Below are 17,624 nucleotides of genomic sequence, written 5' to 3'. Positions count from 1 at the left end.
TATATCTATGTATATGTGTACAATACTGTGTGAAAAGTGGTCTGACATACTGCCATGGTTCAGTCTGGCATCACAGATTTTTGTCTTAGTTTAAACCATTAGCTGAATGTTACCTTAGGGCTTTTGGTGGCCTGCTCCTGCTCTGATTAGGCCTACCAACTACTTACATTTAGTTTCCTCTTCCAAGCAGAAGTTACCTTCATTTCAAATCAGGTGTGCAAAGTCCAAACAGCTGCTTAACATTGCCAAACATGGTTTTATCCTGCTCCGCCCCCTGCAAAGAGCAGCCAAGAGAGCAGCACATGTTCTGCTTGCACACCTGCCATGCCCACAGGTGTGGGATTTACACACCCAACACAGTGAGTACCATGAGATCTTCATCAGTAGAAAATAAGCAGCATTCAGAGTTAGATCTTAAATGAGAGAGAATATTGTGGGCTGAGGCCTTGTACCACTGCCCCAGGTAGGAGAGGGTTTGTCGTGGGAAGTGGAAAGGAAAGCCAGAAGGAGAAGAGTCATCCTTTCCGACCTGAACTCTTAGGCACAGTTAGCTGTTACACTGAGTGTACTGCTTGCAAATAGAAAGAAATATTGGAAAAATCAACAGAACAAAAGTGAGACCTCAAAAATACCTATTCCAAATGCCAAAATCAAACTTAAGAACTGCAGCTTAAGAGCAGTGTAATTCTATAATATCAGATAAAAGGCCCTGAAAGAAGGGGAAAAGAAACAGATGCAGAGAAGTAATAGAGAGCCTGTGAAAGAAAAAGTGGGAACATAATGTAGACTTTCCTACAATGAAGATTTTCCTGCTATTCTGGATTTCAGTAAGTACCTCTGGGACTTCAGGGAGAGATTTTTTTTTCCTCAAGTGCTATTGCAAGCATGTCCCTGTGGAGAATTGGCCTTTTCCAGGCTAGAGCAGTCCAGCCTCTTTAAACAGTCTTTCTGTAAATATCTAATCCATTAACAAATTAATTTCTGATTTTTAGGCCATACTATAGTGGACATACAGCGTACCCAGTAAAACGCAGAAATTAGCTATTTCCTCTTGGAAACGAAGCCCTGACTACAGTGGAAAATCCATGCTCATGGCCTTCTCAGAACATGTCCTGTGATACTAAATTTTTGTCGTTTTCTTGGCACAAGTTCTGGCCTCTGCTGGAACAGTGGCTTTTATGTCTCAGTCTATCTTGTTCACACAGTGCAAATGCCATAGTCAGTCCTAGTCAGACAATGTACTTTCTCCTTATAAAGAGTAAAATATATCTGAAATAACCCACTTTATGCAGAAAGTTGATTCTTGAATCGTGTTTGTTGATGGCTAACACTGCTGTTTTCATCTCCTCCTTGTTGTGGCTTTAAGAATTTAATCCAAAATGCTACTCCCAAAGAGAAAAAGTGACCAAAAAGAATTTCATTTAGCCTAGACAGTCCATTCTGAAAATATATCATGACACTGAAAGCATCGATTAGAACTCAACCCACCTGACTCAAGAGAGCTGTACAAAATGTGAATTAAGATCAGACATGCTAACTTCCAAGGCAATAGCAAGTTACTTTCCCTTGCCTCATGATAGACAACACTATCCAGCACAGTAAATAAGAGTAATCAGAAATAAGCTCACAAGAAGCTCATCTTTTAATTTTTTCATTACTAGGGATCAGAGGAAAGGCAGAAGGAAGCATTCTGACGATATCAGGGAAAATACTGTTGCAAGAATAAAGTAAATAGCAATTAACTAAAAACTTGAGTCTGCTTGATTGGAAATCACTAATAAAAAGTAAGAGAAGATTGTAGTACCAGGTCTCAAGTAAAGATAAGGAGCTATTTTGCTGATTGTCCCTTGCTGGTCAGACATAGGAGTGCTCCTAACAAGCAGGGAATACTGAATGTATTTGATGGTGTCTCTGAGCAGACAGAAGTACATCCAGGGAGAGAGACAGAAATATCCTGCAGGGAACTTACGGATATTCTCAGTTCAGTCAGAGAAAAAAGGAGATATTTCTACCAGGCTGAACCTGGTAGAAATCTCTCCTCTTCTCTCTGACTGAACTGAGAACATCCATAGGAACTAATCTAGAAAAGGCCAGTTACAGGACCAAGCAACAGCAGTAAGTTTATGTTTATAATATTTAAGTAATCTGTAAAGGAAATATGATGGTGTGTTGTGTAAAGAGCAGAGTCAGGCCAATGCTTGCTTCTGTGTGTTTTAGGTAATACAATATGACAAACCACGTCAGATCAATGGTGCTGATTAATGAACAGACCTGGAAAGGTAGCTATCAAGAGATGAAAGGCTCAAGATACAAATTTCAGGAGGGAGAAGGAGGATCGATTCCTAAGAATACAGAGTTATGGTCCAGGAGCCCATTAATCATCAGCATAATTATGTAAAGCACCACATTTTCTCCTGACTTTATGCCCATTGCAACTGCACTGAAGTCAGTATAAAAGTGACCTAAAGTGTACATCTTAAATCACAATCTGTAGTACATCACTACTCTCATAAAATGGACCTTCCTTAATAAAAACACTGATACAATTAATGTTCCTCACACCCTCTAAATTACCAGATAAAACTTGGAAAGAGCAAGGTGGAATAAAAGTAAGCATATATAAAATGCCCAAGTTACTATCATTAGTGGGAATATTTAAGTAATAAAGTCTGCATTTCTGGAATGCATTCATGCAGAACATTTATCCTCCAAAATCTTAATTAAGCACACAGTACCCCATGGAACAGAAATGTAATGGTTTCCTTTTCTGGATAGAAGAGCTCAGGTAGACAGGCGAGAAGTTATTTAACCCAATGTCATACATCCCATTTCTCTGTTGTACTGCTTGTCTCTCTTTTTGCCCAATCTTCTTATGGTTGAAGATCCTTTTCCTCTAATTTTTCCAAAGTTAAATTACATTTTTTACAAAATTTGGGGTATTTCATTCTCTGTTGCAATACTAGTGTCTTAAGAAGTACTATCAGCTTTGTTGATTTTATGTATTTTAAAAAGTGCGTCACAGCTGCTGTGGATCTCAGTGCTTTATGCTCATCACACTGGAAGAGAGATATCTTCCCAGGCCATAGCAAAAAACATGGAGGAAAATGAAGATATTTTAAGTATTGCCTTTCACAGAGATTTTTGAGCCCAGATTTTTTAGAAGACTTCCAACAGCCCATCTCTAACAACTTGTCTGCCTGACCCTTGATGGGAAGCCAGATTGAGTGCTAGGCAGTGCTACAAGAGAGAGCCACTTGAATTGGGATCCCAGAGATTGGAAGAGCACTAATGACACAAAAAGAGAGGTGACAAAATATGCAGGATTAGTACATGCAGTTCTTAGGCTTCTCTTGTGTGAAATTAGGAGTGAAGTGAGCAGGAGTTCTGCTGAAGTAAAGACTAAAGACTCAATCCTGTGATTTTTCTGCTTCTAGTACAAGTTAAAAATGCACATTATCTGAAGTACTAGGCAGTCTCTAAGGCATGTGGGATTTGTGCCTTAAAAAGGTGAGCAATAGCCAGATAAAAGACAGACTGATGTGTGCAAAATGGATGTAAGAAGCAAGGTCAGCTTTAACAGAACAGGTGGGGCGCATATGGAGGTGGGAAGGAGAGCTTGAAAGTAAGCCATGCTGAATGTTAGCAAGGACTTAAATCTACAGAATCCTTGGGCATTACGGCACCTTTGAAATTCAATCCTTGGTACTGGTCAAAAGTGTCACTATTTATGTCATTCTTTTGAACTAACCTGATGCATGTGGTTCCTCTCCCAGGCCCTGGTAAAACTCAGAGGTTCAGGCTAAGTTGTGGATTTTGTGTGTGTGTGTGTGTTTGAATTTACTTAATTTGCAATTCAAAGCAGACTCCAAGAGGGGAGAACCTAAAAAAAAAGCTGGAATCAAAGAAAATGTTTGCTTGAGCCCCTGTAAAATGTAGCTGCCAGGTTTCATGCAGCCTGTTGAAATCAGAATTTAGTATATATCCCAGTCACTAAGAAAGATCAGCATTACAAAATGTGTGAATTGAACATAAAACTGAATGTATATTTTGTGAAGTACATTATTACAGTGTCATCTAAAATCCCTCATTGTGCGTGTAGGTGCTCACTGGAGTGTTCCTGCTGCACAAACAGTGGGGATTTTTTGTGTTGCATTTTCCGACAAATTCCAACTTGCACAGTGACATTAGCTACCTGTGAAATAACAATTACATCTCTTACCATTTTTCATTCACCTTCCTGATTTCTTTGATAAAACAAGTATTTGCTTTTTAGGTCTGCTCAGAGTAGGCAAGATCATTTTTTCATGGAAGTGGCACCAGTGGCTTTACTGTGGACAGGACTGAATATGCTGGTGTCTCAAGAGTTCTTTGCATAAGTGAAGTGAGCGGAATTTAATTCTGTACCTGAATGTCAGCTTCAGACATACTCCCAACATACCCACAGTGAGCTATCAAAGGACAATAATACTCCCAAAAACTAAGATCTGGATGGTGAAATCACCATCTAATAAATATTGGAGCAGAGGTTTTTTGTGGATCCCTTCCCATCTCAGTCCATTGGTTCCAACTATCTCTTTAGCTTAGAAGATTTCAGAGATAAAAGTGCTGCTGAGTCAAACCTTTCCTGCAAGGCTGGCAATAAGTTACTTCCCTGGTGTCATTGCAGTAGACTAGGTGGCTGATGAGAGAAAAGTGGGGTTTCTGCTTTGATATGAGCCATGCTTTTCGTGAGGTAAAGACAGCAAAAGACAAGAAGGAGGCTTCTTTCCTTCCTTTTCCTGCCTTTCATTCCTGAGGAAGTACTTGCTTCTGCTTGGAACAGGAGTGACCTTGTCATTCTGATGAGATGCACTTGAGTGCCAGGTCTCCATCAGTGCTCCATGCTCATGCCATTGGAGTGAGCAACTCCTCAGAAGGAATCCTGCTGATAGCCCTTTGGGGACCAATCCTCCCTCTCCTCCTTGCTTCACAAGATGAGGTGGCATGGGTAGACTTGGGTACCTGGGGACTGACTCTGTGGTCATTTGCAGCCAGGGCTGGAAGATTGAAGCAGGAATTCAGCACTACCAAGCTGCTGCCAGCACAGAATGCCAGTTAGAGTTGTAACAAGTTTTCTTGCTCTCAGTAAATAATTATTATTTCTCTCTGACCTTTCGTTTTGATTCTTCCTGGTACAGACACAGCCTCTCTCTGTTCCCTGCCCCAATGAACGTCTGCACTAGGTCCAAGGCTTGGAGTAATTTACCTGAAGAGTGATACCGTTTGGAAACCACTGTAAGTATATTTTATCTCTTATAAAAGACTTCTTGTTCAGCAAAAAAAAAGACATCTTACAAAAACAAAAACAAACTGCAGCACCTGGGAGCCTTACTGATGAGGGTAAACTAAGTTTTGCTTTTGAAATTTGCAAGGAAATATGTGGGCAAGAAGTATGTCAGTAAAAAACTGTTAAATATTTAAGTCATAGCCTCACAGCATAGTTCAGCAATGGCTGGTTTGATCTGCTTGTATTTTTTACTTTGGCAGGTCCACCCTACTTATTGCTCTAGTTTGTGCTGTTCTATTTGGTTCATCCACATTGGTCTTTGCAGTGTTTATCTTCTCTTTTATTCTTATTGCTTTTTAATGCAACACTTTTCCTCTCATTGGTGTTTCAGGCAATACAGATGGAATCTCCTGCAACTTCTTAAAGGTTTACACTGTTCTTTCTGGGCCCTGAGACATTTATGACTTAAGGCCATAACGATTTGCTAGATTTAACTGGATTACATAGGTAAAGTTGCCTGGGAGAATTCTGACTTTGCATTATGGTTTTATTATGCTCTGAAATGACCATTTGCCTGATATTTGTACTTTCTCCCCCATAAATACAATAGTTTTGAATTCTTTTGATCGATTCACAGTAATTGTCAGTATTGTGACAGTGTTAGCATAGCTGAGATTCTCTGATGTTACAAGTCAAGCTCTGTAGTCAGGACCCAGCTCTCATGAGATTTGTGGTTTAGATAGAATAAATCGACAAATTTTGGGCCATATAAACGCTACCTCAGGCCTGAAAAGGACCCAGCAAATTTCAATCTTACTTTAACTTAATCTCTGAGTTTAATTTAATTATGTTAATCAGTCTCCTGTAAGGGATTTTGGAGTTTATTTTACTTTTCTGTGTTGATTAAATTTTCCAGGCTTTTATTGCACTAGAATATTGGGTCTCTCTTGTCAGTTCTCCTTGCCTCCCATTCTTGCTTTGCCGTGTTCTGCTGGGATTTCTCTTTCATATTACATTTTATGGCAATGTTTTCAGGAGTTTGTGTTTTCCATTGTATGACACAAACTTGCAATCAGAGATTTTAAACAAACTGCCAGTCATGTAGCTGCAACAGCATGAAGATCAATGTGGCTGTAAAATCATCAGAGAAGCTGTGTGAATATTTAGGCAGTCAGCCTGTGCAGGACTTTTAACTACTGAAGCAACACTTCTGGCAGGAAAACTGTGATGGTTCAGGTGATTTAGAGGGAGCTTGTCTTGGGAAGCTTCACCCTCAGCTCTGGCATTCAGTGTGCCCTAAATTTTGGGGTGAGGTCTCTGGGCAGATTTTAGTGGGTTTTTGTTGTTCTTTCAGGCCTATTTTTTTATATTCAGTGATTGTATTCATCTCTCTCTCTTTACTTTGTCAGTTTCTAAATATGTATTGTCAATGTCATGTCTGGAAGAGACACAACACTGGCAGTGATAAGCACTGATATCAGGAGCTGTGTTAGTCGCACACAGGCAGAGGAAGAATGTGCAGCAGAACACTCAGGGAAAATATTGCTTAAAATCAGACGTGAACTATTTTCACACTCTTATTTTTAGGATTTGAAAAGCTGGAGGTTTTGGTTTTTGTTGGCTTTTTTTGGCTTGTTTTTTTTTTGTTGTTTTTTTTTTTTTCAATTCCGTACAGCCTCTGTGAATTGCTAAGGTTACAAACTATCTGTGCACCAGTGAGTTAAGTGCAGTGCTTGGACGCTACAGGCATCTCTGACCTGAGGGCACTTAGTATAAGGTGATGCCATAGATGTGAAGAGGCAAAATAATGCCTGAAACATGGGTGGGCAGACTCAGCCAGCAGCAGCACTTACAACAACATCAGCAACCCTGTGGTATGTTCCCTCTGTGCTTAATATGCGACAAACAAAGGTCTGGTTGGTGACCCAGCCCTCCCTGTATTCAGAGGCTGAAAACTGCCTCATTATTGTTCATTATGTACTATTATTCTCATGCAGTCACATTATCATAGCTTCCCCTGAGAGCCAGGATGCTGCTGAGGGCTCTGCACAGCTATACTGGTTCCTGTACCTGAGCTAATTTGTTCAGTGCTAACCTGATGTCTCTGCAGGACAGAGAGCTATTCCTCTTGTAAGGGAAGGTTCAAGCATTAGGTATAACTGCTGTGTGAGAAGTACAACACATACTGTCTATTTTTGACAGGGACCTGGTTTGCTGGCCCCTGTGAGAACGTGTTAACTCATCCAGGGGAAATTCATTCCAAACTCAAGTAATGGTTGCAAGGGAGGTACATGCAAAGAAATCAACTGTGGAGAGCAAGTGGAGGGTTGAGGGAGAGAAAGTTGTATGCAAGAGTAGCAGCAAGAAAGGAGAAGTGTGGCAGGGGTTTTAAAGGCATTCCAAAGCTCAGAGGTAGTAATTAGTTTCTAGATAGCTTTGAGGTTAGGACATCCAAAATATTACCCATTCTGCCTTCAAATGGAACAGAAATGAGGCAGTTCTACCTTACAGTCAGTGCCCAGATCATTGCAGCCGCTGCATCATTGTGAGTTGGCCACGATTTGGAATCTTGTTCTATGATAGTGCAGTGTTAAGGTACATGGAAAGGAACAAATGCCTCAGTGCAATGAGGATGCTGACAGAAAACAGAAATAAAATTATGGCAAAGATTGTACATTTTGCCGTACACATAAGCTGCCAAGCACTGATACATACAGTTCGGTTCAGGAAAGACAGGGGAGGCAGTTAGTTTACTGTTAGGTGCTGGAGAGCATACAATGAAGCAAAAAGAATATATTTTAAGTGGTGTAAATTAACATAACAAAAAATAAAAATAAATAACAATATAAATATAAGGGAATGCTAAAAGTGAATACCAACAAAAGGAAAGTATGTGGACATAGAAAATTTGAAGTGATAGAGTAGGTAGGATGTTTAGAAATAAACTGGATAAATCTTTTGTAAATCAATAGCAAATATAAATTCTGCAGAGACCCTCTAAATTTTGAAAGTCAGCATCTTTTCTGTTCCCAGCTTATGGGATTCTATGCATCAAGTCCATGTACAAAAGTGCCATGTCTTTGCTGTATTGCCCTTCTGCCATTCTTCACAAGGAGCAAGGATGATGATGGCACTCTGATAATGTTAAGAATGAGTTCAGTATTGGAAAGGACTTGTATGCACCACAGGTTTGTGTAGAGAAGGAGATAACCAGAGATCAGAACGGAGCCCCTTGCTCCAAGAGCACATTCCCAAATCTTTTGCATTCCAAACATGGCAATTATTGACCTTACTAACAAGTAAATAGCAAACAGCTCTTTTCCAAGATTAGTATGTAGAGAAGAATTTAATCTTAAAAACTAAAGCAGCAAGGTAGACTATCCCTTACTACTGAAATAATCACATAGGATTGCCAATCAAGTCCAGAGATGGGACATACATAGGAGTAACTGGGAAGGTTCCACAAACAATTTTTATTACTTGTTTCATTCTTGCTCCTACCCTTGTTCTTTCAGGGTTTTTGACATTGCTATAACAATTCACAGTTTTCCAAAGTTAGTGTGCCATTTTTACCTTCTGGAACATGGAAATATATGAGAGCTTGCTGATGGAAGTGTTCATAGAAGCAGTGTGCAATCAGAAAAAAAATTAGGTTGGAAGGGTCCTCTGGAGGTCTGTAGTCCAATTCCCTGCTCAGAGCGGAGCTGACTTCCAAGTTGGATTAGGTTATTCAGAGCCTTGTTCAATTAAGTTTGGAAAATCTCCAAGGATGGAGATGCCATAACCTGATTGAGTACTTAACAACTCTCCCTGTGAAGACTTATAGCAAAAAGATAGCAATAGAAGTAGACTATGTAAGAGAATGTAAGATTATTTAATTAAAATATATAGGTGAAGATTATGGCAATAGGAGCTTTCTGTATGGGTGATAAGGTAGAACAAAAGAAAAGCAATATACTTAAAATAACATCAGGATTGCTGTTGCTTTGCCTTTGCTGGTAACAGTAGTTGGACATTGCAGACTGGAGAACTTGGGGTTTCTTCATAGGTAGTTTTGATCACAGTGTCCCCAGGATTTTTCTATTCTGAAAAGCTTTCTTTAGATCTTTAGCTGACTTTGCTGATTCCTTAGCTATCCTCCTGTGGAAGCCTGCATTCCTTTCAAGTGGTAGTGACATGCAGCCCATGTCTGAACAGTGAGAGAAATGAACTGCTGTGGAGAGGTGTCATCTCCAGTGCCAGTCAGCACCACTGCTGTATTCTTACCATCCTAGTGAGCAAAAGTTACCGAGCTGCAGGACTGTAGTGTGGAAAAATGATGACACAAGAGCATCTTGATAATACAGTGTCAGCCTTAGGAGCAAAGTAGAAAACTATGGGTTTGGGTAGGAAGAAGCAGGGAATGCTTTGCACAGCCTTCTTGGTGTCACTACCTGTTAAAAACACTATAGTGTTTTTTAATCTGTCCCTCTCATGAGTTTTGAAGGCCTGGGAAGCACAGGCAGGATCAGCCACAGGATGACACATCAGTCAGTGCTTGATTTAACAGAACTATAGCTGTGCTAGTTGACTGACAAGTCTTGTTTACTCAGACTCATTCTGCAAATAACAGCAGTCTCTTGTCCAGGGTAGGCAGCTTTGTGTGTGGACAGACCTGGAGTCAGAGGCTGTATTCCAAGCATGTAACTTGGGCTAACTCTGAGCTGAAACCAGACCTTAAATACAGCAGTTCAGCTCCTGGGTACCAAGAACTTCATTGCCGTGTGCACCCAGAGTCCAAGCCTATGTACAGCCTTTGTTCCCTGGCCAAAAAGGCGTGCTATCTGAAAGCTGCTTGGGTAGCAATGCTGTAAAGACCCACTGGTTTATGCACAGATTTCCTGCAGTCCCCAGTGCATGCTGGCTGCACATGGGAATGTCCTGGGCACTGGAAGCGAGGCGTGTGAAGGTGTGCCGGAAGTCATTTGGATCATGCCAAAGATCCCTGCGGACTCTTACAAACAAAACATATGCAGTCCGTGTACTTTAAAATATATATGCCTCCTTAGAGCAGCAATACCATCGCCCATCCCGTGGCATGGAGATTGCAGTCCCGGTAAGCAAAAGGCACCGGGGCTGCCAGAAGCTGCGGGGCTATCCGTGTGACCCTCGCTGGCCGCGGTGCGCCCGCAGAGCTCCGCTCAGCTCCCCGGCCGCACCCCGAACCCCTGGCCAGCTGCCACCGGGCGCCTCTTGCTGCCCCTCGGCCGACCCAAGGCAGCCCTTCCGCGCCCACCACCTCTGGGGGGGCTTTGCGGGTGGAAGGGTGGGGAAAGGGCTTGTTTTCTTTCTTTCTGGCCCGTTTAACTTATATTTTTATTCCAATTTTCTTCCCCGCTCGGCTCCTCGGGGCGGGCCGGGCCGGTGCTGCCTCCCGGCGGCGGCCACAGGCAACGGCGGTGGATCGGGCCCTGCCCCCGGCCGGGCGTGCCGCCCTTATATAAGGCCTTTATGTAAGCTTGCTCGCCGCTCTCCGTGTCGTACAGCCCCTTTCGGAATGGAGAGCTCTCAAAGGCGGCCCTCGAGCCCCGTCCCGGGTGGACGCAGGGGGGCAAAGGCGCGCGGGGAGAAGGGGCTCCCGCCCTGTCCCTCCGTGAGGAGAGCCCCGGGCTGTGGGAAGGGCTGTCCCGGCAGGCAGGGCGTGCGCCCGGGGCGCCCCGGCGCTGCTCGGCGGTCGGCTGGAGATAACGGGCTCCAGCGGCACGGCTCCAGCCCGCCCAGCTCCTGCTGCTCTCCTGCGAGTGACCGCGGTTCTCCCCCGGCATGCGGCCACAGCAGCCGGTGTTTGCCGGGCGCCCTGGCCGCAGCCTGGCCCGGGGTAGCCCTGTGCCCTCCGGAGGCTGCATCCCGGGCTGGCTCGGGGAGCACGGAGGGAGCAGCTGCACCTGTGCAGCGGAGGGAGGGCAGTGAGGCGGCAAAGCTGCTTTGCCCCGTGCCTCGCCTTCTCCAGCCGTGAAGCTAAGGTGGTGCCTGACTCCCTGCTTGATGTACTACTGAGGCTTACTTCCTTGGAGGTTCTGGATGACGGGAGGTGTCGAGAGCTCGTGTGCTCAGTGCTCATAGGCAGTAGTTTCAGGTTCCAAGTCAATGCTTTACTTAGATGACCTCTGCATCTCAAAATTGCCTCAGTGCTTTTCCCTACAAAGCAAGTCTCGGCACTGATTTGTTTTGAACTGGAAACTTGCATATTTGTTTGCTTTTCAGACAATTCTGTTATATTTCTGTATAACTCTCTCTATTCAGAATGCTACAGCCTTGGTTAATATTTGTCAAAAGGCATTCTGACTGTCTAAACTACTGGGATGAGTTTCATTTTATATGTCATCAGTAGGGGCAGAATAAGGAGCTTCGTGCTTGGCCTATTTGCTGTAACACAGTCTCAGGGCCATTGCATCAGAGTCAAAACAAGGAGCAGCTTGTTTCCAAACAAGAAGTATGGAGGGAAGTCTTCTCTGCATCCTTCCCTGTAAGAGAAAAAGAGAGGCGAGAGGGGGGTGGTGGTGGGGGAAGAAAGTTATCTTTAACAGATTCTAAAAATGCCTTTTCCCAAATATGCAGTCAGTCCCTTCAAAGGTCTCTTTGTTTATTTTCAGGAAGAAACCCAAGACAGCTGAAAACCAGAAGGCGTCTGAGGAGAATGAGATTACTCAGACGGGTGCATGCAGCGCCAAGCCGGGCCTTCCCTGCCTGAACCTTGAAGCTGTTCCTTCTCTGAGCCCGGCCCTCATCCACTCTCCACATTCACCAACAAACCTGCACACACACACAGGGTCATCTGATTGTGAGTACACCAACATGCTGCTGGAGTTCTTGAAAACACCTCCCTTACCGTGCACCACATTTTCCAGTTGGATGCTCTTCCCATAATGTCATAAACAGGACCTCCTCAGGGCTTACCTTTTCCCTTCTTTGGGAATTATATCTAAAGCAGAATAGTTTTGTGTTAAGGTTGTGATAATGCAATCAGCCAGAAAAAGCTGGGAGTGTGTTGTTAGGTCAGGTTGCTGCTTATTACAAATTAAAAAGGGAAAGACCCCTCAAGCATGTCCCTGTCCAGCTAGAACTGGTGCTCCTCTCCAGGTAGTCACAAGCTTCTCAATACCCAACCATATCTCCTGACTGGGGGATTTCAGTCTGTGCTGAAAACATGTGCTTGGCTCTGCAGCTCAGGATTGTAAAGTTTCCATTAAGAAAGGGGAGCGTTTTGTGGAGAGGTTCAGTCTGTGAGAGTCTGGAAAATCTTTGTAGATCTGTGTGGTTCTACCAGCTTTAAGGCACTTGTTTTGAGGGCATTCATTTTCAGATTACTCAGCATGGGTTAATTGCTCTTTAGAAAATGTTCTTCTCTATTTTGCCAAAAAATACAAAATAAGGGAGGAGATTATTAAAACTGGATTTTGGAAAGTCACCTTACCTCACCAGCTCTTCAAAACATTGTCATTTCACAGAGGTCCTTGCCTGGAAGTCTCTTGGGCAAGAATGTGCAGAGTAATGTGAATCTCATCACTCACTAGTTTTAGAATATATAGTTTACCTCTTCTGCAGTGGTTTAGAATGTTATAAGTTTACAAGAGGAGGGCAAAAGGAGAAGATGATGACTCCAGGTTTCAACAGCTCAGAAGCCAACCAGACTTTGCAAAAGCCTGTAAAAAAATCAGGGCATGACAATAAAAAATCAGATTAAAAAGTATGTATATCCTTTTCTTTCTTTAGTTTAAAAATCCTGCCTCAGGGCCAAGCTTGGAAGCAGTTGGGTTATAGGGATCATCACTATCAAAATCACTTTAGCTGCAATTCATTCCTGTTGGCTTCTGACTTTATTCATTATGAGCTTCTGCTAGAGATCTTGATTTTAATAGAGCTGGTAAACATTGGGGAGACTTTCCTAAATCTCACCTGGCGATTTGGGGAGAAGAAAAAGGTGTGAAACAATTTAACAGCAGGCAGCATGCAATTTAGTATATACAAGAATTATTTTCAAATTGGAGACATAGGGCTCTTTGTTAAAACTGGGGTGCGGTTTTGTCTTGTAATGTTTTCTGAAAACAAAAAGCTTGTGAAAAGATGAAAAAAATCAGCAGAACAAGAAGAAAAAAAATAATCCTTATTTTCAAACAAAGAATCCCTTTATCCCATTCACAAAGATGAAAGAGTTCATTAGTAAATGGGATTTGAAACCTCACACTGATTTTTTTTGACAGTACAAATGGAAACCCATGAAAGCAACCTTAGGACAGAGGCCAGCAGGGATTTTAAGGAACTTGGAGAATGAGCTCCTGCTTTTGCTTTCTGAGGTGGCCAAGTTCAGGGTGGGGAATATTGGCAGAGGGTAGCAGGGAAAGGTGGAGCCTGCAGCTCTTCATGTTCTACCTGTTCTGTGCACAGTGTCTTTTAGACCTCTAAGTTTTTAGTGTCTCCAAGTCACCTTCCAGATGATGTTAAAGGCCTTTTCCAACCTAAACAATTGTATTATTCTATAAATAGGAGTAAACTGCCAGCCCAGGTTAGCTGCTTCTTTCACACTGAAAGTGTGGGGGATTTTTTTTCAGGCAATGGGTTTAATAGCAATTTCAGCGTTAACATTGTCCTAGCTTGTAAATTGTTGAAATTTAATTCCCAGAATATACCTAGGGTCTTGCAAAAATTCAGGAAATAGTAAGACTTCTTGCAGTATTTATCTCTGTTAGCTGATTCCATGTACTCTGAAACCAATAGAAGTTCTCACAGTTGTTTTTGATGGGTTATGACCTTTATCAGGCTGCATTTGTTAGAGGTGGTATGCATATAATTAGTGTTTGGCATGCCCTTGCAAAATGGCAAGAACCCACATGAACTAAAATGAGGCATGATGAATATTTACTGCATATTTATTGTAGCTTTCTACCATGTTTTGTGGTATTCTTTTTTAATATTGCCTCAATCCTTAGTGCAAAATATGTTCATGGACACAAAAGATTGATTTTTGTGGCTCCCAAAAATAGAAATGGGTTTCCCTGCAGTTATAAGTGCTTTCTCTGTACCTCTGATGTGCCCTGTCTTTTGGGTCGATTATTTTCCTCTCACTCTAGAATCTCTTTCCTTGTCCTTCTCTCCCTCTTCCTCAGAGCTACATTGCCACATCTTTCATCCTCTCAGCTTTTGGACCCATGGTGATGCTTTTCTTCTTTGAGTCAGCAAGACTTAACTGCCCTTCCCTCTACCTTTAGACAGCACAACATTGCTTCTCTTCCCTTGCCCGGACCATCCTACTGCCTGTACCGCCACAGCTGGGCAGATACTTCATTTTCAAAGGTCATTCTTCATTCTGTTGGGGAGTTTTCTAGTGGATGGCAAATAATACAAAAATACTTTATAACTAAATTAGACAGGAAGTTTGGGAGGAATTTTCTCTGAAAATACCAGAAGCACCCAGAAAGAGTCAGCATGGTAGGGTATATCAATTCTTGGAAAAATGCACAGATGTACAGATGGTTTCATAAGGCCTCATTTATGTATCTGGGGAAAAAAAAGGCTTTCATTTTATGGACCACCTATTCAAATCAGTTTGAAATCTTCACTGACCATTTTGCATGCACAGTCACTAGTGCTTGGCAGAAAACAGCACCACATATTTATTATTATGAGAAGTGTTCAGAAGCCAATCTACTTTAAAATATCAGGGTGTTTTTGGAATGATTCAGATCAAATTTTTTTTCCAAGCAAAGGAAATAAAAACTCAGTGATAGCCATCTGCTCCTCAGCTGTAAAAGGCAGAGGTGAAGAAAGCCTAAAGCAATAGTCTGAATGCCAGTCTTACTGATATGAATACTTAGGGAAAAAAAAAAAAAAAAAAAAAAAAACCACCTGGGTAAAGTCATATGTGCTGTACAACATAATTTAGGGTTTCATTCTGTAGCATAGTATATTCTACATGCTGCTTCTGGTGTCACGTATCCCAAATGAAATTGCATTATTCCTCAAATTTGTAGGACTGGGTCCTAGATTTCTGGGTTGGAACACTATTTCCAGCACGGATTAATCTTTGAAACTAAATCCAGAACACGGGATGCACTGTGTCCAGTTTCATCTCTTTTAGTCTTGAGAAATGCAATACAGTTGGAGAAACATGTTAGAGGAAGAGGTGCTTCCTGAGGTAACTGTTTTCATGGAGCACTTGGCAGATAAAAAATACCACTTTGAATTAATTTGGAATTAAGTGATGGAGTGAGCTGATAGAACTGCAGCTGAGTTATACCTCTAGCTGCTCAGCTGTCACAAAGAGATCTGTCTGCTTACCCAGAAGAAACGTGCTCATGCAAGGACAAGCACAGGTTCTGGAAAGGTCATAAAAAAGCAAAGGAAAGCAATGAGATTGGTTCTATTCACATTTTTTTCACATATTTCCTTGCCTATGGATAGAGAATGCATAAAGTGCATAATAAGGCTTGTAGTTCAAAGGCTGAGCAGCCTCAGGTAAAGTTTCTAAAGATTTCAGTGAGAGAAGAAAGTCATCAGGACCTGGCTGTATTTAAATTGGTCTGGTCTACATAGTCCACTTATTTCAGGAGCCTTCAGAAAGCATCTATAACTGTATATGTTTTGCAAGTGTGCCAAGAGATAAGATCATTTTGGCAGAAACTTTCACGAGTTCTCAAAGATACAATCAGACAAAACCTTCATTCAGGCTCTGATGTATGCATCTTAACAGATGTGTCCAAACTCAAAGGAATCCCACGGGAACAGTGCAACTGAATCTCTTTGTCTCTATTGATAGTTAAAAGAGTTATTCTTAGACATTGGATGGTCCATCTGTGAAGGAATTTGTTCCAGACAAGACAAAAGCAACATCTTTGCAAAGAGTTTCCATGGGACTTGAGAGGCAGGTTGGACATTCACTGGAAAAACGTCTGAAGCAGTATTTATGATTTTAGAGGACACTGAATTCTTGCAGACACCTGAGATTCTGGTAAGGAATGAGTTGAGAAGAAAAGTAAGGCATTAATATGTTTTTTTAAACCTGTTAAACAATCACTGGCAGGTTGTCGAAATAAGGGAGGACTTTCTAAAGTTATGTTTTAGCAAGGGACGGGGGTGGTTTTTTGCATTAAATAGAATGCACTTTATAAATACTGTCAGTGATAGACCACATCTGAACTCTTTTTCTCTACATGCTCAAGTGCCATGGCCGACTTGGTCCAATTCCAGCATTTTTCAGCTTTCACAGGACAGGAACTTTGAAGCAGAGTATTTGTTTTTTTTTTTTCCTTCTAACTGCTGATTTTTGTAGGTTCTTAGCCTTCCAGCATGACAGGAAAAGATAAAGTGGGAACCTCACAAGATTCCTGAACTCCACAGAGCATTAAGAATGAATATGGAAACTCTGGGATTTCATTTTCTTGAGCAGCTAGAGGGACCCACCATTCCCTTCCCAAGAATCTGCCAGTTCAATTTGCCTGGGGCTAGTATAGAGGCTGGGTAGATCTGAAAGTGGTTTGGCCTCATCTCTACCTTTTAGGTTTCCTGTGTTTCTCTTCGAGGTTCTGTGGCAGGTTACATGCCCTGATGGTCTTCCCCCTCTCCCTGGAAATTTGTGGCTGTGATTCCCTAGGTATTGCTCTGGAGCTTTCAAATAGTCTTCACTCTCAGTGAAGACAGGAGGCATCCTGATTCTACCAGCTTCCTTGTTTAGGGAGTCAGGCAGTATGTCAATACTCATTTCAGCTGTATTTTTGCTAATCTATGTATGGCATGTCTTAGCTAATGCTGAATATTTTTAGGCTGTTTTTGGTGACCTAAGAAATTATGTATGTTTAGATATCTATTTTAGATGATATAATAATAATGATGCAGGCCTTTTCTGTAGAAAGCTAAACTGAAGGCAAGGATATCCATAGTTCTCAAATACTGATGTCACAACACTTAATTTTATTTTCATCTTGCAGAACATTTGAAATTTTGTTTAGTAACTGCTCTCTTTTTAATAGTTGTAAGTGATTTGTATGTCCTGTGCACCTGTATTTTTGTTTGTAAAATTATCAAAGAAGTATCAGTCAGGAATAACTTGTGGTTTTCATAGTAGCAGATATGTGTTGCTTGAATTGTGTAGTGACAAATGTAGGTACAAATGCAGGTATGCAGAGCTCTAAGCTGAACTCACCCTGTCTCTTGAAAAAACCATCACAATACACTGAAGAACTGGTAGTGAAAGATGTGCTAGTGGTAGGAACTGGTCTTTATATTCTAATTGGTGCACTGAGTTTTGTCAGGTTGGTCTCTTGGGTGTTTTGTCTCTTGAGAAATGGCTAATAGCATATGGTTCTTCAGTTACAAAGTCAGTGAG

The 17,624-nt window shown here is 41.8% G+C and overlaps 1 protein-coding gene across 36 annotated transcripts in view; it reads left to right on the top strand.

Annotated features, from left to right (window-relative positions):
* ZBTB20 (zinc finger and BTB domain containing 20) overlaps positions 1-17,624 on the top strand; it is a 503,540-nt gene that overhangs the window by 438,462 nt on the left and 47,454 nt on the right. For 34 of the 36 annotated variants that reach the window (XM_021548925.3, XM_085591313.1, XM_085591417.1 and 31 more), the window contains 2 exons: positions 5,178-5,274; positions 11,899-12,086. The gene's annotated coding sequence lies outside the window, so the exon portion shown is untranslated. Of the gene's footprint in view, positions 1-5,177; positions 5,275-5,657; positions 5,774-11,898; positions 12,087-17,624 lie in introns of all 36 variants that reach the window. The other 2 variants (XM_085591343.1, XM_085591411.1) reach the window with 1 other exon arrangement.

This window comes from Lonchura striata, chromosome 1 (assembly GCF_050655825.1).
Source record: "Lonchura striata isolate lonStrDom1 chromosome 1, ASM5065582v1, whole genome shotgun sequence".
Lineage (NCBI taxonomy): Eukaryota > Metazoa > Chordata > Aves > Passeriformes > Estrildidae > Lonchura > Lonchura striata.
This window is presented reverse-complemented; position numbering and strand designations above follow the sequence as displayed.